Below are 18,851 nucleotides of genomic sequence, written 5' to 3' on the forward strand. Positions count from 1 at the left end.
CTGGGGAAGGGGGAAGTGGGAGGATTTTGGTCAAGGTGTACAAAGTTTCAGCTATGCAAGATGAGTAAGTTCTGGAGGCCTGGTGTACAGCCACAGGACCACAGTTGATATTGTATCATGTACTTGAAATCTGCCAAGTGGATACATCTTGGGTGTTCTCACCACAAAAAAAGATAAATGTTATTGTTTTTAAACTTTTTGTTGTTCTTTTCTTTTGTACTTTATGTGCATTTAATAAAGAGTTAACTGGAGAAATCAAAACAGATCAATTTAACTGAGAAAAGGTAAAGCTAGCTATTTGGTATCACCTCAACAAAAATTAAGTGGTTAACATTTTTTCCACTTTAGAACAGAATATAGAAAAGTGCATATGTGAGGTGGATGGCATTCGGAAAGAGAACAGCGGTAGAATTGAGAACAGACAGGCAACCCCTCTCCCTTCCAGTTCTAATCACTAGACCAGTGGTTTTCCTTTATTGAACCATCTGGCCTACAGATGTGAGTTGTTTGACTGTCACAATAAATTGTTTAAGTAAATTGAATCAACATGTACAATTGGGAGATCTAGATTTTCTTGAAAAACTGGAAATCTGACACACCAGGCTTCCATTTCTGTGGAGCCACAGTAGGCGGAAGCCGAGCCAAGCAGTGGTGTCCTGAGTCTCTCATGCCCTTGGGACTTACTGTCTTTTGCAGAGGACTCATTTAGCTCCCAGACTAGCTTCATTTTTAAAATTCCCTTTATATCAAAACTTCTTAAAAAGTGTTGTTTAAACATGTTTCCACTTTCTCACCTCCTAGTTCTCTCTCTCCCGCTCCCTTTAGCTGCCTTTGTCCCCATCCACTCAGAACATTTGCTCTTTTCAATGTCTTAGCTGACTGGAATCTTGCCATATCCAGTGGCTAATTCTTTTATCTTCATCATACGTGGTCTCTTGCTATATAGCAATTACCTTGATTATGTCCTCCTAGAAGCCACGCTCTTAAAGGCTTTCATGATGCCATGCTCCCCTTATCTCCCTCCGTCATTGGAGGTTAGTTGATTGTCTTTCTGCCTTGTTTTTACTACCCTGTTAGATTCTAAATGTTGTGCTGCAGAGCTCTGTCCTCACCTTTCCTATCTTCCCTATCTACCTTCTTTATCAAAATGAGCTTTTCCAGGAGGCAGAGTCTTCATCATGTTCACCCCTCTATCTCCAGTGTCTATAAAAATGCTTGACAAATGTTGATGGAATGATTGAGCACAAACATGGGGAATGAGGATTCCCAATGGTTCTTGCTTTCCGGTATCATCAAGCTTTCTCACACTCCAGCCTTCTCCCTGCTGACAGATGAGCTCTTTGCATGGGATTGAAGATACGAAGCATTCATTAAAAAATTAATTAATTTAACAAATACTTATTGGAAATTTAAAAGTGCAGAAAGTGCAAAGTTCCTGTTCTTGCATTTTATATATATGGTCATGCCAGTTAAAAAAAATATAATTACAATGCAAAAAAGAAAAGAAAAAAAAAAGAAGTCAAATGGAGTCTGGAGCCTCTATATCAGATATGACTCAATAATTATCCTGATGGGGTTAGGAGGTCTTTAGAGAACCTTTTTTTTTCCTTTTTAAATCTCATTTAGACATCCTCTTCTAACATTTCTGAGAAAGCACACATGATGTTTTTATTGTTTATCAAATTTTGCTTCACTATTAATAATTATACCAAAAAAACCCACAAATCTAATTTGTAAAGGTCCTCCTGCTGTCTGAAAATAGTGTTCCTATGAACTCCTTCACAAACTGAAGTGGGGGGAAGCGAATAAGCAATCACCTTAGGACACATTTTGCTGATGGATGCACAAAAAAAGTAATATTGGAGCACAGATGCTCCCAGACACAGGTCAAAGCTCTGGCAGCTTGATGCTGAGATGCTGAGTGTGGTTCCTGGGGAAGGAGCTCCGCAGAGCTGCTCGAGCTGCTCTGGGCTCATGCTGCCTCTGTGACATCAGTGCCAATGGGTAGTACTAGTCAAGGTCTTGCATAAAAACAAGGTGGCATAAAGTAAACTTTCAAAAAGCAGAGGATGCCTATATTCTTTACCACTGCCACGGACAAATAACTTGTCATCATTTTTGTGGTTTTGGTGTTACTGTTTATCATGCAATTTGCAATGGACCCCAGAATTTCTGCATCAATGGTCGTAATTTTATCTTTGCCAAGTGTCACAATGAGGCTCTTTTCCAAAGCTAAGTAACTATAGCTGTTCCTATGGAAAATAATACAATTATTAATAAATAATAATACAAGAATAAACTCTGTGTTTTGAGTATTTGCAACTGAAGACTTACTTTGTCCAACCCTGTATATTAATGACAAATGTCACAGGAGAGGTATTATCCCTATTTGCATACATTAAGACACAGAACGAACTGAGTAGCCTTCATTTTAGGCACAATGCTATACTTCATGGTGTCTATTTATTGGTGTTAAAGCTTAGAAGTCAAGGAAATTCTCTCCTTTCCCTAGCTGTAACTTCTTCCCTAGAGGTGGAGACTTTCCTTTCTATTAAACACTTTCTGTTAAACACTCACTTGCTGAGTACATCTAGATGACTTGTTTTGACTTAGCCAAAAGGCTTCTTTCCACATGTGTATGGAGCTTTCTAAATAGGGTGTGCACAAACCACTCCTGCATCTTATGAAGTTGCTATAAGAATAGGACAAGGTCTGGTTATTTAGGAAGCAAACCAACACGTAAAGGAAAGACTGTGGGGACCATAACAGGGCTGCCTGAATGACTACTTGCTGGGTGTAAGCCTCTGAGCCATTTTATAAAGATGATGAATTACAGCATATGTCTAATCACATGACATCTGAGCCCAGCTGTCTGGGAGTGAAAGCTAGGGTGATATGTGTCAGCTCTAGGCGAGATCCAATATTCAAGGCAAGAAACATTCTCTATTCTTTCCACACATATCTCTCCACCTATGCTTTTGATGCTAGGCTCCTAATAATTCTTGCTCTCTGGTGTGTCAAGATTTCCACCACTCCTGGATTTTTCTCTCTCTGCTGACAAATGAGCTTAAATCACCTCTTTAGGTGAGATTGAGGCTATATGGTCTTAATTCAAGAATTCATTAAATTAACAAATATGTATTGAGCAGAAGATGGGGTCTGATTCTAGACTTTGTAGATACAGAGGTAGACAGGCCAGTCAAGATGCTTTTCTTGGGAAATCTACCTTCTGGGGTAGAAGGGGGTGATGGTGGGGAAGACAATAAACAAATGCTGATACACATTATCCTTGGTGCCTTCAAGTATTGACGTTGTGATGCTGGACATTATCCTAGGTGCTCAAGTATTGACTGCTGTTCCATCTTCACAGCAACTTTAGGAACTGTGTACTATTCTCATCTCTATCTTAGAGATGAGACACCGAGATCTAGCAAAATGAACTGGTCATTACACAGCTAGTAAGTGAAGGTCAAGACTCAAACTCAGGCAAGCTGCATCTGGTTTCCTTACTCATTATGCTAAATGCCTTAGGTCTTTTTATTTCACCTCTTTAACAGACCTGTCTATATAACTCCAAAATATCCCTCAAAGTACTAGTAGCTTTCCTCAGTATTTCGTCAGGATCAAGAACCACAAGCATTCATCATCATCTATATATTGTATTGTGTGCCTACCACCCAAAGTCAAATCTTCGTCTGACACCATATATTTGAACCCTTTATCTAGATGATGTACCATAGAATTGTACACTTGAAACGCATAATTTTATTAACCAATGTCATCCCAATAACTGTAATGGAAAAAAAAGAATAAAAAATACGCAATTGCAGCCATTTCCTACAATACTGAATTATGCAAAAGCATATGTGGATAGAAAAAAGTAGAGAATACTCATTATATTTAGATATCTAATATATATATATCGGAGAGGAAGGGAGAGGGAGAGTGAGTGAGAGAGAAACATCAATGATGAAAGAGAATCATTGACAGGCTGCCTCCTGTATGTGCCCCACTGGGGACCAAGCCTGCAACCCAGGCATGTGCCCTTAACTGGACTCAAACCCAGGACCCTTCACTACGCAGGCCGACACTCTATCCACTGGGCCAAACCGGCTAGGGCTATTTTATTTTAAATAAGGGTTCTACACTCTACATAAAAAAAAAATGGAAAGAAAGAACCACAGCATTGACACAAACACCCTATAGACCTCACTCAAAGGCTGAACCCGTAGTTTCTGAACTCAGCCCTGGGGGACACTCTGCAAGGCTGTTGTTCAAGCTCAAGGGAAAATAGTTTTTTTCTTTTTTGCCTTTGCTATAAATGTTTCTTCAAGTAAACCCAAGAGTGGCTATTTTTAATCTTTCACCCTAAATATAATGGTGATTCAAACTCACATAAAATTTTATACATGAAAAGAGACATAAAATTCTTCCTTCCTACCACTTCTTCCCAGAGGTAACTACTGTTTTCATACACATGCTGCTCCAGAAATTCATGGTTTTTGTACTTATGTAAGCAGGAACATGCATATTTTTTGAATGCATTAAAAATATTTATTGAGCATCTAGTAGGTACCAGGCACTGGAACTACTGTAGGAAATAATACAAAGATCCTGCCATTGTAAAGGTTTTCTCTAGTTTTGTCAAACTAGAGAATGACTCAGAATTCCACAAGTTAGTTTCTCATTTTCTGACTATATTTGTACAAAAGCCAAAAATAAATCTAAATCTCGTGGTGAGGGAGAGAAGAGGAGCGAGGATGGACTTTAAGTAACCAGCTTAAGTGAAGTCTTTGATTTTTTTTTTTTTTTTGCATTTGGGTCTATGGCTTTGTTTTCCCAGGAATAAAATGTCTTTTGATCCTATATCTTCTCATATTGCTATATGAGATGTTTTTTCATATCTGAAATGAACCTTCAAGAGCATATTTGAACTCCAGACTCTTGTTCTGGGAGCAAAGAGCTATTAAGCCAAATTGATTCTATGCAGGTGAAGGATGCACTATGATTTTAGTGGCAACTTTTCTAGTTATTCCAATACAGAGTTCTTTCCTATAGGGCTATTGACATTGACACCAAATGGAGTGGCTCATCAGCCTCTTAATGTCTTAAGTGCTTAATTTGGAATAGAGAAACAATATATTTTAAGAAAAAAAAAGTATTCTTTGTAGCAACTATAAACTATCCTCTGTTTTAACAGCTCCAGGTAATAACACATAGGCGTGTCAGATTGCATCTGTGTAATATTTGTCTATATTAGTACTAGTGACATAGAGTGGGTGAAATGAGAGCCCTTGGAAAGAGAATGGCCTTAGCCATGATTTCAGACAGAAACCATTAGGTAGACCTATGTAGCTGTCAATTACAGTTTTCAGATGGGATGTAAACATGGAATTTCATTGAAAATAATTTAATTTTTTATATAGAAGGTTTTGTACATACTGTGCATCAAGCGAATATTTTCAGAAGCATTTCACCGAGGTACCTTGTTTCTAAAATAGATATTGCATAAATGTGTGTGTATACACACATGCATGCACACACAAACACACACACTTTTAGTATAATGTTGGGTTTGATTATAAAAGTGTTGTCAAGTCTGTTTTATTTATCCACATATAGCAATGATTGGCTTTTTGGAATTTAAATTTTTTGCACCTTGATGCATTAAAATAAAGAAAATGCTTTGTTTCTAAGCTCTAATAAATGCTTTGTTTTTATTTTTGCACACTTTTCTAATACTGCAGTCCCTAAAACCAGGTTTTGGGGGCAGTTAGGAAAATGTTATTTTTGTGTTTTCAATTACTGTCAGAATTAAATATGCAATTAGAACAAACTTTTTTTCAAAGGATATTGCATTTTACTGCAAAAATCTGAATATTTACATTTCTTGTTTTTTTTTCTTTATATATTTTACATTTCAATGTGCTGAACCACTGGAAATTTGTAACAGAGCAGTTTATGATAGGAGTTTAAACATGTCATTTTATCAATTGTCTTCAATTTGTACTGTCTTCACTTTGTCCAGAGCCTGTCGTTGAGTAAACAATAAAATTTATTGTGTCAGTTGCTTTGAATCTTTGCAGGTGTTAGTAGTTCTTAATATGTAATTTTCTCATTGTTGCTCTTTTATTCTCTTTGGTTGTTTTTTAGCGTTTTCACAGAATTGTAATCTTGCCTTAAAAATGTACTAATAAAAACTGAATACAGGAAAAAATAAATAAATAAATAAATAAAATGTCTTTTGGGCATTGACCAAAGAACAACTTTGACACTTCCCTTTATTTTTAGGAATTTATAACCTTAGAGAGGCAGCACTATCCTCCGTCGCCATTCCCAGGTCTGAAAATTTCAGAAGCTGCTATGTTTTAATTTTAATTTTTTTTTTTACTTGTAGTAGGTCCTTGAAAAGTCTACTATCTCAATTAAATTTGTATTTAACTTAAAGCTAGGCTCCGTTTAAAAGCACCTCTTTTGCCTTTGTCATTCAGACAGATGGAGACATGGTTTCATGAATTCTGCAGTTATCTAGCTGTTACCAGCCAGCAGCTACTCCAGGTGCCATGTACACCCTTTCTTCACTAGTCAGAAAGCACACCCTCCTGAATGCTTCTGACCCAGCACACAGTAGGTACTTCATAATTGTGCCTGAATGTGACCATTTTATTTATTTTTTAAAATGTTTTTATTGATTTTAGAGAGAGGAAAGAAGAGGGAAAAAGAGATGGAAACATCAATGATGAGAATCTTCAATTAGCTGCCTCCTGCATGCCCCCTACTAAGGATCGAGCCTGCAACCCAGGCATGTGCCCTGACCAGGAATCGAACCATTATCTCCTGGCTCATGAGTTAATGCTCAACCACTGAGCAACACCGGCCGGGCTGAATGTGACCATTTTAAATGTGAGTCTTGCTTCTTAAAAGAAGAGGAGAACAAAGCCCAACTTCCAGTGCTGGGTGCCAAAGGCACTTTTAAGAAACTCTATTAGCTAAACCAACAGTGGCGACTTCCTGACAGAGCGAGAGGTAAGAGGCACTTCCCAGCATTGACAACCTATTTGGTCTGGTCAGGGTGTTGACACAGCATCCCGATGAAGTGAGAATAAAATAATGTATGCAATTTCTACCTCAACCAGAACAGTATCCTGGCTGTCAGGTGTTAGGAAAAGGCTCTCAGTGACAACTTAATATGTTTAAAATATTTCAAAAGTGCTTCTTCAAGTGCTTTCAAGTGCCCCAGAAACCAGTTACAGTTGATGGAGAGTCAGTCCCTCCTTTATTCTTAATCCGTAGTCATTAACAGTTAAATTTGTGGACTAAACAAGCCATTAGCTTTAAGACAGTGCTTTTAGATTTTAGAAGTTTTAAAATCCCAGTGTTCAATGATCTTTGATGTTTGATCACTTCTTTTCATGCTTTATTTCCTAAGAAGTTGGCCGTTGAGGCTCCCAGACAGGCTGTGTGCTCTCTCACAAGGTAATGGCAAGCCCGGGACAAATGGAGGGGTCCTCATCCCTCATCTGTCTCTTGAGATCCTCACTTGCTATCAAAGTCAAACTTCCTGGTCTAAACTTTCCTGGCTCCATTCTCATCCTGTATGAAAGGACTGGAACATATATTTGCTTCCCCAAGTCTCCTGGGTACCTCAATTCTTTTCAAAGAACTGTTCAAATGAACAGATGCTACATTGTAGACTTCATACAGGAAGCAACTAGTGGCTGTGCTCTGCCTCTTTGGCTGTTTCTTCCTCAATCGACTGTGGGAAGAAGATGTATGGGTCAATATTTTCTGCTCATTGCATAGTCAAAATTAATGTGGCCTCGCCAGTGCAGCTTTGATCTTACTATCCATTCAGAAGGGAAAATAATCTATAATAAATATTAGCCAATGATTCTGGGAAGAAATTGTATTTGACTTATGCCTTGTATACGTTAAGTGGTTTACTTTATACAGCTAACATCAAGTTAGTCTATATACAATGAACCTGGCCTTTCCAAAGTCCACCAAGTCAATCGCAATAAACTTCTGACTTAATTGAGGCCAGTGGGGGTGGTGATGAAATAAATGAAGGAAAAGCTCAGAAGGTCATCAACAGACCCGGAAAGTTTGAGGGATCAAAGCTATGATGGTGAGGAGCAGTTAATGTGAAGAGATTTGGGGAATCTGATGTGCTCTATCCAACATTCATCCTTCCTTTTTCCTTGTTAACAGAACTCCAAATGTATTCAGGGGTTCACCCTTCTCCTCATGGGCTTGGGCTTCAGGGGAGAGTGACCCACCCCTGCCTGGAGATGGATCTGCCGGGACTAAGTCCATCACAGAGCCTAGGCCACTTGCCAATGACTGGTTTAGGCATGAGTATGTGACACAACTCTGGCCACAGAGACATGAGGGGAAGTGTACTGGGGGAGCTTCTGGCAAAGCTTCTCATCTTAGAGAGGATCCCACGGAAGAGTTGGTTTCTTCCTCTTCTGGATGCTGATGTCATTGGATATGACTCCCGAACGGCTGCAACCACCTTGTGACCATGGGAAGGGGAGATGAGATTGCAGGCTTACCAGACAAGGGGACACTTGGGCAATGGCTGAGCACAGAGACAAAAGGATCTCAACCCTAATAACTTCCCCAAGCCTCACACTCACTCATCGCTGGAGCTGCCCACTTTAGAAATACTTGGTGTATAAGGTAATAAGTTTTCTCATGTCTTAAAGTATTTTGAGCTGGGGATTTGGGGGACAGGGGCATCCTAACTAAAAATTCAATTCATTCATTCATTCATTCATTCAATATCTACTTTCTTGGTGGTGACTCTGAGTCAGGCACTGTACTAAGAGACACACACAGATATTAAAAAAACCAAGTTAGATATGGTTATGTACCTGGTTTTGTTTATGAAATGTGAACGGAAATGGCATGTGTTACTTCTGGAAAGGAGCTTTAAGAACCACTATGGTATTTATCATGCTTCCTTTTCTCTGTCATGATGTTGAGGAATTACATGTTAAGAAAGAACTTCCATTCACCTGCCTCTCCAATGGCCAAGTTGAGCAAAATCCTACCCCTTCCTTCCCACATTGTATGTATAGCAAGATAAAAAGAAAAAGAAATGTTGTCTTGAGCCATCATGACTTTGAAGTTGTTCATCATCATGCAAAGCCTGTCCTAGCTGACAAGCATGTAACGAGCTTAGCACAGGGCCTGGCACTCAGTGCACAAAAGCCCACCCGCTGCGGCTGCTGCTATTATTGTTTTGCTAGTTGTGGGCCCCCACCTAGAACAGCGAATTAATAAGGTCAGCAGCACCTATCTGGAATTGTACTCAGAATGTGACTGTTTAATGCCTAGTTATTTATAGGCTTATCAAGTAGACAGGATACCAATTAACTACAAAATACATGATTTTATTCAGAGCTCAGTCTTTAGACCTAAGCACCCTAAAATCCCAAATAAACAAGTCATCTTTAAACAATGCAAGTATGAAGTTTTACTTTTAATGTTATAAAGTTACTTATAGCAGGATCCATTAGAAATTTGACTTCTCTATGGTTAAAAGGAAAAGAGACCTGTCGGCCAGTGTGGCTCAATGGTTGAGTGATGACCTCCTTGACCGGGCACATGCCAGGATTGCAGGCTCCTGTCCCCAGCAGGGGGAGTACAGGAGGCAGCTGATCGAGATCAGTGATATTCCTCTCATGGATGTTTCTATCTCTCTCTCCTTCTCCCTTCCCCTCTCTCTAAACAATTGGTAACTAACAAACAAACAAAAAACCCCAAAAACATATTAAAGAAAAGAAAGGAAAGAAAAAGAGACCTGAGAGAGAATGGATAGAATATATAATGAAAACACATTATTAAGGCTATTAGCAAAAATATAGTGATCAGCTCAGTAGGATCCCATAGTGCCAGTGCTGCTACCGCGTCTGGGACATGATGTGGTGTCCATCTTTCAGAGGAATACTGATAATTAGAGATTGTCCTGGGAAGAGGAAGCAGGATGGCTCTAGTTTAGCAGCAGTCCCTTGAAGGCCCTCCACAGGGACAGGTAAAGAGAAGCCCACTTCATCGGGGTGGGTCCCAAAGTCCCAGAAGGAAGCAAAGATGGAAGTGCGGGGCGGTGGGGGGCGGGGGCTGAGCTCAGCTCAACCTTGTCATCTTGTAAGGGGGGAGTGGCCATCAGGCTGCGTGCCAACCCCTGCTGACCTGGCAACTTGCGCACCTCCAAGCTCCAGGCTCCTCGCTCTGAACCCAGGAGCTCTGCGGCACCACAGGGTGCGGAACCGGCAAGCTGTGGGTGACCAGGCCTGCGGGGTCTTTGCCATCCCTGCACCAGGACCTGGGGAGAAAGCACCAGCAGTTCCCCACCCCCTCTCCCTCCTCCGCGATTCTGGATTCTCTGCAGGGGCGCATTTTGGGGTTCCCACTGACTTCCAGGAAGGACGTGGGTGCCTCTTGGACCCCGGCTCGGATGGCCAGCTGTGTTTGCTGTGGCGACCCTTCGCCCATGACCCTCAGGTGCCTGAAGCCCTTTGGGAATGGAGTGGAAGGGACGCGGAGCAGGCAGGGGAACGCGGGGTCCGAGAAGGAGCCGTCCCTCCAGAGGCCGCGTGTCTGGCAAGGGCCTTGCGAGAGCTCAAACATGTTGGTACTGGGGAGGTCTGACTGTGAATGAAGCCAAAGAGAAATTAGAAGAGACACCAGAATGGACTTTCTTGATTAGAGATAGTTCGAATCCAGACTACCTACTAACAATCTCTGTGAAAACATCAGCGGGACCGACTAATCTGCTAATCGAATATCAAGATGGGAAATTCTGATTGGACTGCATCGTCTGTGTCCAGTCCAAGCTGAAGCAATTTGACAGTGTGGTTCACCTGATCAACTTCTATGTCCAGATGTGCAGGGATAAGCAGGCCGGCGCAAAAGCCCCCCAGGCCGGCTCTGTCCACCTGCATCTGGCCAAACTGCTCCACACATCAGCACCACCGCTGCAGCGTCTCTGCAGACGCACCATCAACAAATGCACCCATGCCGTCTGTCTGGGCACTGCCTTTACCAAAAAGACTGAGAGATTACCTGGGAGAATATACATTCCAGGTATAAGTGTTTCCCTTTGTCTACACATGCCTCAGATAGAGTATCTCCGAATGCTGCTCCATAAAAGAGAACCCAAACTTGAGTGACAGCTCTGCATAACTACCTGGAATTCTAAGAACATCTGAATCTCTCTAATCTCTCTCTGTGTCAAGAGGTAGCCAGGTCAAGTTCCCGCATATGTGTTCGCCCAAGCAATGCATCCCTTCCAAGGCTAGGACCAGCTGATCCTTTTAAGTTAAAGCTGTACTAACATTTTTATCAGAATGCCTTGCCTTCCTGAGGTCCCTTTCTTTCTGGTGGAAGTAAAGGACCCCACAGGGGAGAACTGAGGAAGGGGAAGGCAACTGAGACAGGCTCCACTTCCATTTTACATGCCTGGTGATCTGAGTCTATGTTGGACAGGTTCTAGTTTGCATCTGATGTACCCAGCGGTTTTGTGGATCAGATATGCTTGTGCATGTTTATCCTTCATTTCATGCAATTAGCCGAGTCAACCAAAAAAAGGGATCGTGAAACTCCCATATTTGTCTTTTGACTTCCTGTTTGAACTTTCTCATGTGAATGAGCACTGTAGTGATCCATTTTAAGGGAGCCTTACTTCGGCAATATTTCAAACTGGTGCAAACAGAAAAAAATGACTGCCTTTTCCTTTAAGGCTAAAGACAAGAATGTCATGCTATACAGGTACTATTCAATCCCTGTTAATAAAACCATGTAGCTATAGACATTTCAGCCTTTAGCCTTTGAAGTAGCTGTGTTGCAATCCTGTTGACATGGATTTTTTTTTTTTTTTTGCAAATGGCTTTAGAAATTTCCAAGTTGTCCTTGAATTGTTTTAACTATGAACATTAGCAGTTGTGTTCCTCCAGGTGTGGGGGGATACCTGCCTGTTTTTCAAAGTGTTTATTTACTGCAGTTACTATTTGATTAGAATGTGTTAAATAAAAAATGACTTTAAAAAGGAAAGACATTTGACCTCATAATAATTTAATTGCACAATAAAATAATTATATCTGCACAACAATAAAATCTTGAAACCAGTGAGCTGTCATTCAAAGTGTTTTAAAAGAGGATGAATAACCTGTGTGTATATATAGAATTCATTCAGAATTTATTGAGGATCTACTAAATGCCATGTGATCAGTGAGGAAGATAAAGATTAACATGATTTGATTCCTGATCACAGGGTATTTAATGAAAGTCTGTGATGGGTAAATAGATCACTACAAAGATAATTATTTTGTGTGGTAATTGATACTGTAGAGTTTGTGCAAACTTTTATGGAAATATTAATTCTGCTTTGAATAATCAGAAAATACTACATGGAAGTTATATTTGACTTTATATAACTTATATAAGTTATATAATAGTTTGGAGTTTACATTGCAGGGGAGTAAAATATCAATGGGGGGAAACTCAGTGGATTTTAAAGTCCCCCAAATTCTTTAGAATTTACTTCATCCCTGTAAAGGCAAGACAAACACAGTGATGATCTAATGGGATAAGACATAAAATGTGTACATGAACTAAAGCGCGCCCCGCCCCCCCACATTTCTTGAAAGCAAATAAAGAAAGAAGCAGCCTGCTTTATTTGGATAGAAAATTTGCCACTCTTGATGTCACTAGTCAAACACTTCAAGTGGATTGTAAAACCCTTCAGGAGCAGGGAGAACTTCTGGACTCATCTGATGGTGGGACTTTACTGTGAGGCTTGTGTCCCTGCAGGTTTGCTTAGAAATGTAACTGGGAAAGATAGATGAATTTTAGAAAAGGGATTGGTTTTATTTTGCTATTCTGAAGATATGTGCAAGACTGAAGTAGCCAAAAGGGATAAGAAGCAGAAAGATGAGTAATCGTCTCTATAACCAGAGTTACAGGGACCCCTGTAACCAGACATCCCTACAATCCACTTCTGAGAAAAGGAGCAGCAAGCCACTAAAACTGAAAATTCCTTTCTTTAGCCCCAATCCAGAATCAATACAAAAGGGGTTAAGCCCTGATGATTTTAAGATCTATCGTACTTGATGGTAAGGAGTAGCAGTGTGATACACTGAGAATCCGTGGTAAAACGGTTCTAGGTTCAAGCCTAAAGTCCGTTTCCTAGCTCTATGACCTTGAGTGGGTTAATTAACCTCTCTGAGCCCCAACAGTTTCATTTGCAAAGGCAATGCAAATATAGATCATACAGGGTAGCTGCAGGGATTACGCGGATGTTGATGTGTCTATATTAGCATGCTAGCTCAGTACCAGCCACATAGCAGGCACTCATCTATATATATATAAAACCCTAATATGTAAATAGACTGAATGGTGGAACAACCGAACAACTGGTCGCTATGACGTGCACTGACCACCAGGGGGCACGTATGGAGCATGGCAGACATCAGCAGCAGATGGCAGAGTGCGGAACATGGCGGGCATCAGCTGTGGTGGGATGGTGGAGCAGGTGAGCGGGGGTGCCAGACCAAGGTGGGGCACCAGTTGCTGTCATCAGGGCAAGCCTCTGGTGGTTACTGAAAATTCTTTGCTCCCATGCACCACGGTCCCACTGAGCGCTTGCACCCACTGCTGGTGCTGGCCCCGATTGCTCAGTGCTGTCAGCAGGTATAGGTGCAGCTGCTGGCCCCAATCGCCCCTCAGGGCTTCTCCACCTCCCCGAGCTCAGGAGGGGCAATTGAGGCAGCAGCCGCCACTCGCACCCACTGACTATGCCGGCCCCAGTCGCTCCGTGCCACCAGTGGGTGTTAGCGGGGCCAGTGCCATCAGCACATATGAGCGGTGGTGGTGGGAGCAGGGCTGCAGGCACACAGGACTGGGGGCTGTGGTAGGAGGGGCCAAGCGGGGGCACAGAGGTTGGACTGAGACCCGCCCCTGTGCCCACCGCAGCCTCGCAGCTCACAGTTCCTTTCAAGGTGCATGAATTCATGCACTAGGCCCCTAGTAAACTATAACCATCAGCATTGTTTTACTCTTAGGAGAAATGCAAACAAAAAAAAAGAAGTTAGGTATTAGTTTGGTCTTATTGGACTTTGGCTTTGAAAATCGATTCGACAAATTTGCGCACTTATCCTGTGTGAGGCTCTAATTTAGTGCTGGGGACACAGTGGGAAACAGCAGAGAAAAGTTCCTTCTTCCTTCGTGGAGTTACGATCCAGAAATAAACGAATAAACATGATGCTTTCAGATAGAGATTAGAGCTATGAAGAAATTTAAAAAAGAAAATGGGATACAGTATGCTTGTGCCAGGCATGAGGACACTGGCTGAACTTCCAACATTTGGGGAAAGATATCCATTCCTGAAGGATGATATGAAGTAGACACCAGATCGACCCAGTGCCTTTATATTCCACAGCTTCACACTTACAATGTCTTAATGAATGCAGGTTCCAGACAAATTGGTTCATTCATTTCAAAGGGATTCATTTTAGGACGCCCACATTTCTTTTGGTCTCAGGCAAGTTAGATTACTCATTCACTATTTTTTTTAAATATATATTTTTTATTGTTGACAGTATTACAACTGTCCCCCATTTTCCTGTCCTTTGTCTGCCCACACACCTAGCCCTTACCCCACCCCAGGCCTTCACCACACTACTGTTTGTGTCCCTGGGCTACGCATGTAAGTTCTTTGGTTAATCTCTTCCTGTTCCCCCAACCCCTCCCCTCTGAGATATGTCAGTCTGTTCCATGTTCCCTTGCCTCTGGACTTTGAATTTCTAGTTTGATCTTGAAAATACACTTTGACTAAAAAAAAAAAAAAAATGGCAAGAGGAGATTTCAACAACTGAAGTAGCTGATAAGCATGATTGTAAAAACACTTGGAGTGGGCTCCAAAAAGACGAGGGTGAGCCTTTAATAACAGTCCCATTTCTTGAAGTAAAATCTGTTAATTGCATATACTTTACACATAAAATACTTTAACACAATTTATGTCATCACTTGGAAAACCACACTAGGGAATACCTCCAAGATTTAGCTCGGATTCTTCTTTGTTATCTGGAGTAGAGCCACTGACTCAAGCTAGCTTCTCATTTATTCCTTCTATAAACTCTTAAACCTTAAAGCTACCTTATATTTTTAGTTTAATGATGTTTCTTTTCTCTGAAATGTCATCTTCCCTATCTCTCTGCTGGCTTCTTTCTACCCTTTAAGGTATGGCCAAAGTTCTCTTTTTTCTTTGTCTTTTTAAAAAATATGTTTTTATTGGTTTTTTAGAGAGACGGGAAGAAGGAGAGAGAAACATTGATGTGAGAGCAGAACATATATCAGATGCCTCCTGCACAACCCTTACTGGGGATGGAGTTCATGTGCTGGAACAGGAATTGAACTGGTGACCTCTACCTCTTGGTGCATGGCACAATGCCCAACCAACTGAGCCACACTGTCCAGGGATCAAAGGTCTCCTTTGCATTGCACACCTTCTTTGTTTTTTAAAAATATATTTTATTGATTTTTTACAGAGAGGAAGGGAGAGGGATAGAGAGTTAGAAACGTCAATGAGAGAGAAACATCGATCAGCTGCCTCCTGCACACCCCCTACTGGGGATACCTTTGCACACCTTCTTAAGCAGAATTATGCATATCATGATTTGGTTTCCCATCACATTTTATACATATTTTTATGATCCTTATGTTCATCATTTTTAGGTCTATCATTTATTGTGTACCTATTATGTAGCAGGCATTTTGTTAAACATATTACATATATTCTTTTATTTAATACTTCTTACAGCCTTAGGAGATAGGCATTATTATTCCAATTTACTGAGGAGGTTAAGAAATTACTTCATTTCATTCAGCAAATAAGACGTGGCCCTAAGATTTTTCCTGATGTTGGACCAGGCTCTTTGGTGTGTTGGTCCAGTCCTCCTGAGTTCTCTGGTGCAGGCCAATGTGCCTGCCTGGCCCTGGGGTGGATCCCCAAGTAGTCTGGTGGGCTGGGCGGGGTCTCCTTAGCCCAGAGGCTGATTCTGTCTCAGGACTCAGACCTTGAATGTCCTTGTTTGGAGCTGCTCTCCCTTCCCCCATGGAATTGGGCTCGGGGGTATCCAGGTCCCTGTCAGGACTCATTGGGGTTGGTGCCTGTGGCTTGTAGGAGGGGCTGGCGGGCGCTTCCTTTCATTCTAATGCCTCAGCTCTGCCTGGGTGACTGGCACCCAGTAGCCACCTCAAGCAAGAGGGGATATTAAAACAAACAAACAAACAAACAAAAAAACCTCCCAGCTCCGCTTGGCTCTCTAATCTTCCAGCATGGCCGGCTCTTGCTGGGCAGGGCTTCTGCCCAGGCTCCCACCAGGTCCAGATTTCTGAGTTCCCCACACCCAAAGGCAGGGCACAGATTTCCAGCCCAGAGCCATTCCACAGGTGGGAGCAGGGGCGCTTCCTCTTCGCTGGAGGTGGGAGGATTGCTCTTCTTTCCCAGGGCACTCTGTGTGGTCCTCATCCTGCTCTCCACCAAAAGTTCTTTCAGAGAATAACAGAACCCTCAGATTCACTACTAGGTGAACCGTTCAGACCCCTCCACTGGGCTGGAGGTCTGTGGCTTGGCTCCTCCTGCAGACACCCATCAGGGTGAACTTCCCAGTCTGGTGCTGTAGTCAAGCAATGGTCTTTTGCTGGGATAGTGTGGATTTGAGTCTCCCAGCTGGACTGAATTGCCACCCATTCCCACTGCCAGCTACTATGTGGACTTCCCTTCCCTTCTCTGTTGTTCTGGTTTGGGGATCCCTGTGTAAGGCTGAGACCCCATGCTCCCGGGCAAGGGCTGTGCTGCCGAACCTTTCCTGAGGCCTCCCAGGCATGCTGTGCAGCTGTGCAAGTTGGTTCACCCACTCTGTGTTCTCCTGTCCCCTCTCCAGGCTCCCTGATCACAGTGTTTCAGATCAGCTATTTTTTCATCTGGATTTTCAAGTTGGATGCTCTGCAGTTTAGCCACAAGTCCAGTCTGGTGTGGGAGCAAGTGGACAGAACTTCCCTAGACTGTGGTCATATTGCCTCTCCTCCTAGAATCATAATTATTTTAAACTACAAAATACAAAAGGTGGGCCAATGTGTAAGTGAAGTTGAAGCAAGTAAAAATGTTTTCTACATTATTTGTAAAATGATTTGACTACATAAAAAACATTTTTCATGACTTCTACAGGTGGTATTTTCCTAGAAAGATATTCATTCAACACCAGGTAAATGCAGCCAATCACAGAGAATTTCAGAGACAGCACATCATAGCTATGCTTCCCTTCTCCCTCCATTCTTCTGGAATGGCAGAGATCCTTTTACAGACCACCTTGAAAACTCAGCATCAAGACCTTGAAATGTTTAGGAGGTAATATTTAGTACAGAATTAAATGAGATGAACAGAGTCTTCATTCCTGAAATAAGTTTTCTGACAATTAAAACAGTAGCTGGTGATTGAAGGAACAATTGGTCATTATCTACATAGTCTTTCATTCATGTTACACATACGTATTAAATGTCTATTGTGTGCAAGGCTTTAAGCTAGCCTGTAGGAATATAACTGAACCAAAACAGCTCTCTTGTGTATTATCAAGTGAGGAAGGAAGTCACTAAGCAATTTAAAAAGAACAAAAATTACACCTGTGATAATTGCTTCAAAGAGAGATGTATGGTGCAATGAGAGCCAATAAAAGGAGAAAGAAAAGCATAGGGAATATAGTCGATAATATCTAATAACGATGTATGTAGGGTGTCAGATGGGCACAAAATTTATTGGGAAGCTCCCTTAGTAAGTTATATAATGTCTAATCACTGGGGTGTACACCTGGAACTAATATAGTATTGTATGTCAACTGTAATTGAAAAACAAATATTTATATTAAAAAACAAAGACTCCATCCATTTACTAGTCCATTAAAGTTATTTTACAACTAAATTTTGCATAAGCCATGGGATTAAACCATGACTTGACTAGGGACAGGGCTATATTTGATCTTTGCATTCCCAGTGTCTGGCCCAGTGCCCCCTTTTTTAAATTGAATGAAAAAAGAAAAGAAAGAAAAGCTCATTAACTGAAGAGGGACTTCGGACTAGTAGAAATAAAAAGTAAAAGAATTTAATAGCTTAATGCTACATGAGACTGGGGTAACATCAGGTGGATTTTGAAACTTTTCTACTTTAATTTCCAATTTGACTGTCTGATTTGTAATTTATATTTGTTTATAGTTGTCTTTATGCCCAGATTGGTTTCTTTCCATCTACATGTGCAAATATAATAAATTAAATAGTTATTACATTGCTGGGGTTATCTATGGTATTTCCAGAGGTCTTTAGTACAACTATGAAAATAAACACTGACCTTCTAAAAATTCTTGCATACTGAGAATTGGATGGCGGGTCTCAGAGATATTTGAGACACCCACCACTTTCAGTTTTTTTATTTCACAGGGCGGCGCTGCTCTGCAGAAGCACTGGGAGTCTGGTTAGCAACACATTTTCTGAGTCAAGAGAGCTGAGTGTGCAGGCCAATGGGGGCTCATAAAGATGCTTATGAGGCGGAGGAAGAATGACACTGATTACTGTGCACTGGGCCAGAATCAGGATCCTCATGGCTTTGGGGAGCTAGTCACAGGGTGGTGGATGTTTTCTTCTGCTTTATAGCTATTGGAAGGCCAAGATAATTGGCTCAAGGTCACAGAAAAAGTGAATCAAGATTCAGGCTGGTCCTCCACTCATGAGTGCCAACCAACTCTCCTCTATTGGTAAAGCTCTAACCTGAATTATCTTCTTCCTGCAGACTTGCT

At 41.4% G+C, this 18,851-nt stretch overlaps 1 pseudogene; it reads left to right on the forward strand.

Annotated features, from left to right (window-relative positions):
- Nucleotides 1–10,501: 10,501 nt before the first annotated feature.
- LOC102768413 lies at nt 10,502–11,179 on the forward strand (annotated as a pseudogene).
- The last annotated feature ends 7,672 nt before the right edge of the window (nt 11,180–18,851 follow it).

The sequence above is a fragment of the Myotis davidii genome, unplaced genomic scaffold, assembly GCF_000327345.1.
Source record: "Myotis davidii unplaced genomic scaffold, ASM32734v1 scaffold89, whole genome shotgun sequence".
In the NCBI taxonomy this organism is placed as follows: domain Eukaryota; kingdom Metazoa; phylum Chordata; class Mammalia; order Chiroptera; family Vespertilionidae; genus Myotis; species Myotis davidii.